Consider the following 8,619-nt stretch of genomic DNA (forward strand, 5'->3'; position numbering starts at 1 on the left):
CACAGAGAGCACGTGGTGCAAGTGCAGGCGCGAGCTCCCCTTGATAATGCTTTCTAAAAACAACTGTAGGCTACATGGCAGAAGTGTCGTGTTTGTGATAAAAAAAAAGTCGCCCTGCTGTCAGAAAAAGGTCGATTAAGTGTCTGGTAAGAAAAGTCAATTTTCACTGAAGCATAGGAACCCATTTTTAGAAAGTGTAAAACTAGACATAAGTTTTTCGTGTATAGTATATCCTACTGCACTTAAAATGTCATTTCTTATTTGCCAGGATAAAGTATTTTATACAAAAGAAAACAAATTAAATTTATGTATAGATGATGCTTCCTGGGTGAAATAGGTGTGAAACCTCATACTTCATAAAATCCTACCATTTGCTGACAAAAAATGTCTGTAACCTTACTGGGCTAAATACCAGCCATCAAAAGGTGTTCTTTGTCTTCATTTGATAAGCTCCCCTTTCTCCATCAAACAGAGATTGATGTCTCATTTACTCAGATGCTGCTGTATCACCCTCTGATCTTGTCTTGCATTATCAAAGTTCACCACTGACAGTTCTCATAATGTCATGTTTTTGGCTGCAGCAGCCCATCATTTTGTCACAGCGACACTACATGTCCTTGGCATTCAAGCCCTTCAAATGCAAACCCTAATCAAGCAATTTTCCCAATTCCAGTCCCATCAAATTGCTCTTTAGCGGTTGAACTAGTGAGTTTTGTTGTCCTTTTCTAATGCTAATCTCTCCTATTCAGCATCTCTCTATGAGGCTATTTGTTGTGAAATAAATCCCCTTGTTTGCCCCCTGCATGTATAATTGATATTGTTGCCAGGCTTTTTGTTTGTGCTGTGGAGAGCTGAAAGGCAGTACTTTGGAAGTGATGAAGAAAATAGGACTTGCAACATTGCCATTCCAGCTGAGCTCAGCTGAGGTTTATGCCAGTTGATCAACCTTTGTTGAATGTCATACAACATTTTAATGATTATTGTCTGCAGATCATGATTCATAATATAGGCTGCCTTCACAACCACTGTTTAATGTACCATACTGCTCTGCCGTACTCTGTGTATCAGGCAGAAACCTCACCAAGATGTACTGGCAGCATGAGTGAGACTGATTCAAAAGCAAAGATGCTCCATTTAAGCCTGGACTCAGCGTGTAACTTAACATGTGTTGGTGAGTATGATTTCAGTCACTTTGCATAGAAAATCTACAGAGCTCATAAATTATTTTCTCCCTCCATACTGTGTTCTTATTTATATATCTCTTAAACAGCATATATGTGAACTCTACAGTGAATTATCTCTACGGTGAAGTTCCCTCCTAGTTAGAAAAATGTATACAGCCCAAATGGTGCAAAATAAAACCCTTTTTAGTGATAGAGTAGGTATAGTCTTTACAAGTGTTTATCAGTAAAAACAAGAAAGTACTATGCATACAGTTTTCAAATCTTACTACATGAATGGCTGCAATGAAAATATGATTTTCCCTATTTGTAGTTTCATACAGTGTTTCGGCAGTGTTTCTGCCTGCTGCTCCTGTGAAGACGTACAATGTGTATGGCCATTGATATGCCCTAACAGAGGTCACAATTTGCATGAGAATTAACAGCTAGTAAATTAAATTGATATTCAGCGCACATCTCAGTTGAATCCGTCAGACCTTTGTTCCCCTGCCTGGCAGAGCCCATGTTCAGCCCCTAGCTAGTCAGAAACATCTGTGCAGTTAATAATTTGATAAACAGCTTACACAAATGCTAAATTATCTTCTCCGCCCCCTCCCCTTTTCTTCCTCCCCTTGTGAGAGACTTGGAACAGTTGGCTCACCTCTCTGTGGTGTTGGGTTTATCTGTCTTTTGTGGCTGTTCTTCCACAGCTCTGGTTTTCATGGCCCTCCCTTCACTCCTTTCACTATCACTTAGATACTGAAGCAGTGTTTGGGGTTAATGCAAATCCTCAGTTCTCATCTATGAAGAAAAAAAAGGTGTAGGAGTTGCCTATTGTGGTAAGTTTACAATGAACTTAGTCTGAACATTTAGAAAAATCTCGAAGGAGAACTGTGACATTTATCAACACATTTTAACATTTACAATGCCATTGTGAGCTCCATTGAGTTAAAGGCTATTGTTTGCCCAGAACTCAGGTGACTACCTGTGAAATTGCAAATTAAGGTCTGACATATTTTTTCCAGGAAGCATTCTAAATCATACTGCAAAAGCTTTCAAGTTCCATGTGTTAATTCAATGGTCACTTCTTTCTCTAATTGGCTGATACCACTGGGCAAAGAGTTTTCACTGGGCTTTTATAATCTTTTCAAAAAAGTAGGCACTTGTAATTGGCACAGGTATAGTTTGATTTTCACAAACTTATATTAAAAAGATTCAGTTCATTCAGATTATGATATCAGTAGTATGTGTTCAGAACCGGATCTGATTAAAGTTTCAAAAGGATACAAAATACTGCAATCTAATCTTTATATGTATGTGTGTGTGCACATGTGCCTGTGTGTTTGCATATGTTTTATTTGCGTGTCTGTGTTTCGTGAGTACGTTTTTGTCTATGAGAGGACAGCAATTAGTTAAGTGCTATCAAGTGGATGAAAAGCTGCAACAAATCCCCTTTATAATTCCATGGAAAAGAAAGCTGACAAAATAGAATGGCATGGAGGGGAACTAGTTCCCAGTGTTTGCCTTTTCATTTGCGACTAAAGAAGAAATTGAACACCAAGAGGCTGTGCTAAGCTGTATGAAGATACTTTTTTTTCAAATGAAGAGTTGTTTCTTTTAACCTTATTTCTTTCTGTAGTGTTGTCTCTTCTAATGCTAAGGATGAGTGAGAAGATCTGATTCACCATGATGCTGCACTTGTTGGGTATTTGAATAAACATCAGGGCAGTCTCGAGTGCTGTCTGAGAGCACAATGCATCAGTGTGGTTTTGAACAAAGACTCCCAGGTCTGAAGACAGTGGCCTGTTGTTAGCATACACGCGCCTTGTGATGTTGTGGTCTGCAGAGTGGATTCGTTCTGTCTTCTTTAAAGTCTTTTTTCCTTTGGGCATCTGCTGTTAGTCTCATCCAGACTCTTTCCAGTCATTTTCACATGCTTACTGCTCATGTCAAAGATCCTGTCGGAGAGCGAGAGAGACAGGAAGGAGAGGATCATCTCTCAGTTTGACAACAGTCTGTGAGCCTGGAGTATGACTGACAGCTGAGGCAGTGTGGCACACACAAGTGAATAAGGGCAGCGTGGGCGTTTGTCAGAAGATTCTTGTGCACCGGGCTGTTTGGGTCAGGTGTCTGGCAGCCAGGGCTTGATGTTTGCACCTGCACTGGGCCCTGCTTCACCTCACCTCTTTGTTTATCAGCTCATGTTTAATGGTAGTGAACCAACTGTCATGCAGCGAGTCACTTGCGCTGAAGCAAATGTATTACTGATGTTGAACCAGGGGGTAGCTTGTGTCATTATGTATACCCAGGCTTGGAATACGTTACAGCAATGTTACACACACAGAACTTGTGGGTCTGTTTTAACTGCTCCTTGCAGCATAATTGCAAAAACCCTGCATATGCCATAAAACTGAATGAATGCTTGACATAATCAGCTATTGCGATATGGTATTGTAATTTTTAAAGGTATGTTACCAAGATCTGTAATATTCTGTCTGAGGAGCCAGAATAGACATGCAGCCAGGACTAAACAGCTCATTTTATAAGCACCTCGTCCTACACCCAAAGAGCCAATCCAGTCCTGGATGGCCCATTTGACCCCCTTCTCCAGGAGAGGCCCACAGGGCATATGTCGCATCCACATTAAGGCATTAGGGAATGCTTTATTTGTTTGCGTGAGGGGCATCCTCTCCTGCCTCTTCCGTGGGTCACACTCGGTTGACACTGCTACTGGATGTCACTGCGCTGATGTGGGTTTAGTCTTCCAGGTCAAATTATTCTTCAATTTAAACTGAAATTGGGAATAGCAGAGGCAAGGATCAGCTCTGGTCCAAGCCCTCCCCACTGTATTAAGCCATCACGTTGTTGTAACGCAAGCTCATATAATGAACCCTGTCACCGCTACCATTGTGCCAATATCCTCACAACACAGCGTGCATATTGATTGCAGATTGTGAGTGCATGTATGTAATGTATGTGTGCACGATCGTGTAAGCTCACCTTTTTGGAGCAAGGAGCAAGGGAATCATGTTACTCTCCGACTGATTAGAAAGCTCATGCATAGGAAATCACGACAGAGACACTGCTCCCCATCTGCCCGCAGTGCAGGTGAAAACAATTTACACATTGGCAGGCTAATGGATACATTCATAGGGAGCACAGACAGAGGGATCGAGGGGGAGAGGAGGAGAGGGAGAGAAAAGCGGAGAGAGGAAAGGAGAGGGCTTGTAATGGGCCCAGGCCGATGCAGGCCACTGACCCTGCTCATGCAGCCAAGCCAGATAGCAGCGTATCAGATAACACATAATCACTGGGGTCAGGCACTAACGAATGCGGTCATGGCCCACCAGAGCAGGCTTTTGCCCGCGCTAAAGACACTTGTAAACAATTCGGCTGGGTGAAACATGGCAATAATATGTTGATTCAGCAGGTAATGAGGTTCTCCCTGAATCAATACCCCTAGCTAACCCCTCTCCCAGGTGGGCCAGTGAAGAGCACCAAGCCAGGCTGGTGAGCGCACACCTCAGCCGATGACCTTTCCATGGCAGTAAGGACACGAGGCAGTCTGAAGAGGACTATTCTCATATTGCACAAGGCGCTGAGTGTCAGAACTTTCATTCGCAGCAAGCAAATGAACAGGCAGGCGCTGCATGCTAATGAGTGGCAGGCTATTTTCCACCTTTTTTATCTGCACATTATGCTCTTGACTTTGGAGAAGGTGGGAATTAGGTTGGACCTCAGTGTCAGGCTGCCTGATGGCTCCGCTCAGGAAAAACTGGTAATTGAAGCCGATGGCTGCCGCGGAGGAGGTCTGAATTTGGAAATAAACAGTTTCAAGCACTGCACGTCATTTCTAGAGAGATGACAGGGGGAATGGAAATGAGCTGTCTGGATCTAATGTGCTTTCGCAGCAGGGAAAAAAAGGGGGCCATCTTTCAGATAACAATTCCACTCATTAGGACTTCAGTGCCACCGTAATGACGAGAGACCAAGTTGCTAAATTCAGAGAGGACAATTAGGAAATGCTGGCAACCAGACAAACCAAATAAACAAGGACACATGGCTCTGCATTGTCCATATACTGTGGCTCAACACGGTGAGATACATCTAATAGCTTTCAAGGGGAGTTTGAACAAGAAAAGAAATAAACAGCCTCCTGCTTGGTATTTCTTGTCACAGTAGCAACTTCTTTGTCATTGCTTATTTATTTGCATAATGTGAAATAGACCAATCAATTCCCTTCTCACTGGTAAAGTAAGACCTTCATATTTGTTTTCATGCTCATTAAAGGGAAATGCCACTGTTCATCTAGTGCCATCATCATGTCAAAGTGTCTTTTTCTTGGTTTATGGCAAAAGCCTAGACGTTTCTTACCATGCAGTTTGTAGTCAGATTTGAGTTTAATGCAATAAAAGAGAGCATTTTTGAAGAAGAATCAGCTTTATTGACAGTATATATATATTTGGTGTGTAGAGTAAAAAATAAATATTGTTTGGGAAATTCAGCTTCCCATGCATATACAAATTACATTCTTTGCTCTGTGGCTTGAAGAGTTAAGCATTTTTCTCAGTATGTATGCAGTACTGTCACGGATGCTAAACTGTGTAGAAGTTGATCTCAGAATAGCAACAACATTGACAGTAAACAGATGGCATAAGGCATTGCTAATTTGAAAGCTCATTTTTTGTAGTATACTCCTATGCAGTTATTGCATATATGGCCTCTTCACCTTCCTTTCACATGGCCCCCTATCTGCTGCGCCCCCTGTGGCTACCACCAAATTCTCAGGCTCTGCAGTGTTCCAGTGTAGCCCTGCCATGTGTGTGCCCACCACAACACTTTCCCTTAGGAGCCACTCCCTCTCACTGTTCCAATTTCCAAAGGATTACCAACAACAATGCATTTCCCAACAGTGCAAAGTTCCTCCTTTCCTCTCCTACACCAGCTCTTCCCCCGGTCATCCAAACAAAGCCTCGAATCCCAAAATGTAAGTTGTGAACATTTCATTCAGGATTCCATTAGTTGAATGATGGTTTGCTTATTAAAATCATTCAACATGGCTTCAGGGTTGATCTCTCTCACTGCATTAGGCTAAAGAATTTGTTTATGTTCTTTCAAATGATAGCAGCAGTTAATCTGTAACGCTTTTTAATGCGGCATGTCCAAAAAAAAAAAAAAAAAACAACCTTCCACAAATGCGGCATGCAACCTTGATGTAGCGGGTGCGACCACAGGGGTTTCTTAGACTCCGATAGCCTTCATGCTCATGAATAAAACAGGGGGTTTAGGGGCTTCCTGTGCAGCTAATTCACAGTGCCGAGCTTCCAATCTGTTTTTATGGTACTTGGGCGGAACAATTTCTCTTCCCCTGCTTCAGGGCTGCATACAGCCAGAGAGCGGCTTCTCGGCAGCTTGTACAGGGATAGTAATTTGCCATAATCAGTCATTGTGCACTGGTGAGTTCAGCACAAGCTGAGACACATGATACTTTGTGGTATTTCTTCAATTTTATGCAAATAAACAAAGCAGCACAGCTTCTAAAATTGCCCTCCATTTCTGACATGAAAATGTCTGTTTGCATGTAAATTCCAACACAACTTTCATGTAGCTGTTAGGTATGAGTGATTTCGGCTAAGCTCTACTCCTCTGTTATACGAGTTATGTATTTGCCATGAAATGCAATGATCTACTGTACCAAACGACTTATCATGATTAACACCATATACTTTTAAATTGAACCTCTTGCTAAAATGCTAAGCAACACATTTCCGTCAGTCACTGTAATTAGTAATGAGGAACGCGGTTCTCTTCCTCGTGAGTCCTGTTTGCAGACTCATTACCAGGCCCTGCTGGTTCCTCCAGCACTGAGAGGAAGTTAAACAAAGCGCCACTCACACACAGCCACTCCGTGGTGACAACAGGCTCCAGACCCATCGCCAGTCGCTGAGAAGTGAAGGGCCTGTGAAAACAAACCACTACGACACCCTTCACTCTTCCTTCTTCTCGACCGCACCCTGTCACCATCCCAGCCAATCACTAGTACCTCAAGCTACGTTAAGAACTGAGAAAACAAACCACCTGGTAATAAAGCCCCTAACCTCTCCATGTTAATTCTACCATGCACCTCGTCATGTCACTGATAACCTATGCTGTGCAACCACCCCACCTTCCTTTCTTAATGTGAAATCATAGATTTACCTTTCTAATTATTCTTAATCACAACAAATAATAAACTGAGACATTTAATATCGAACTTGTAAAGACAAATGCACGCAGATACGCACAAGTGGTTGCAAACGTAGAGACAGATGTACATAGCAATGCACTGTGTGTGTGAACACACACACAGACACACACACACACACAGTATACACACACAAGAGGCAGAGGGGACCTAATTAAATGCAGACAGTGACTGTGTGGACATGGTGTACAGTGGAGCTGGGCCCCAAGCTGCCGCAGCGAACAGTTCATCTTGGCCAATTAGATGTAGCATCAAAGCCGGGGCAGCCATAAAGCGGTGGGTTCACAGGCGACATTGTTGTGTGCGTGGTCAGCAATCAGCAACGTCCCCTGCTGGGATCTGCCGCTGTTGAAGACGTAGAGAGAGTCACCTGACAACAGCCAGTACAGCAGAGGCCGGCCTGCCTGCTGTGTGATCTCCTCCTAATGTGCATGTGACTGAACTACAGGCCTCTGGGATGGAAGTAATGCGATGTTGAAAAATATATATCTGAAGCCCTGCCAAGTTTTCTGGTTATTGGTCCTCTTTCAATCAGAGAATATATGTGTGTGCTTGATCCTCACAGTACCTGAGTGTGAATCAACCAAACTAAATATTTAAACTAACTGCTTTTGCACAAACAATAATACAAAACTGTTGAATTCCAGCAGGTTTGCTCATTGCTTTACCTCCCATTCGCCACGGTCACAAGCAAGACATCCAATGATTACCTTCCTGACACAAAGCTTCACATTTTATGTGCTTTCTGGTTCAGCAGTCCTGATTTGCATGGTTAATTTCCCCATTGATTTCAAATCTATATTCTGGATGAGTGTAAATAAAGAACAACATTCTAGTAAGTAATGACACATAGATGTCTGTTAAGTTTTTTTGTTTTTTTCCAGAAAGCAAAAAGCGTTATCAAAGATCTCATTTATTCTCTGGTACTTATATCTCACTAGTCAGTCCTATCTAATGTAGATACAGGTGATCCTGTAAGAGCTGAGAGAGCCAAGAGAATGACAGCAGAAGGGGTGTAGTTAGGAATTCCACCGTTTAACCTGCTGATGGGCTCGGGTACATTGAGTTCCCTGGTCCTCTCTGTGACTGAGCAGTAGTGCTTGGGTCTGTTTCTCTCCTCTACCCTAAAGCTGTGAGTGAGGCGGGAGTCATCCCAGGATGGGTTTTCCAGGATTAGGAGGGGGTCAGGGCTGGAGTGCTGCCACTCTCCCTCTC

The 8,619-nt window shown here is 42.8% G+C and overlaps 1 long non-coding RNA gene across 1 annotated transcript; it reads left to right on the plus strand.

Annotated features, from left to right (window-relative positions):
• Positions 1-41: 41 nt before the first annotated feature.
• Positions 42-5,569, plus strand: LOC124072038. Its single transcript, XR_006845438.1, has 4 exons — positions 42-146; positions 828-926; positions 1,069-1,999; positions 2,800-5,569. It is a non-coding gene; the product is annotated as an uncharacterized LOC124072038 (long non-coding RNA).
• The last annotated feature ends 3,050 nt before the right edge of the window (positions 5,570-8,619 follow it).

Source organism: Scatophagus argus, chromosome 15 (assembly GCF_020382885.2).
Source record: "Scatophagus argus isolate fScaArg1 chromosome 15, fScaArg1.pri, whole genome shotgun sequence".
Classification (NCBI taxonomy): domain Eukaryota; kingdom Metazoa; phylum Chordata; class Actinopteri; family Scatophagidae; genus Scatophagus; species Scatophagus argus.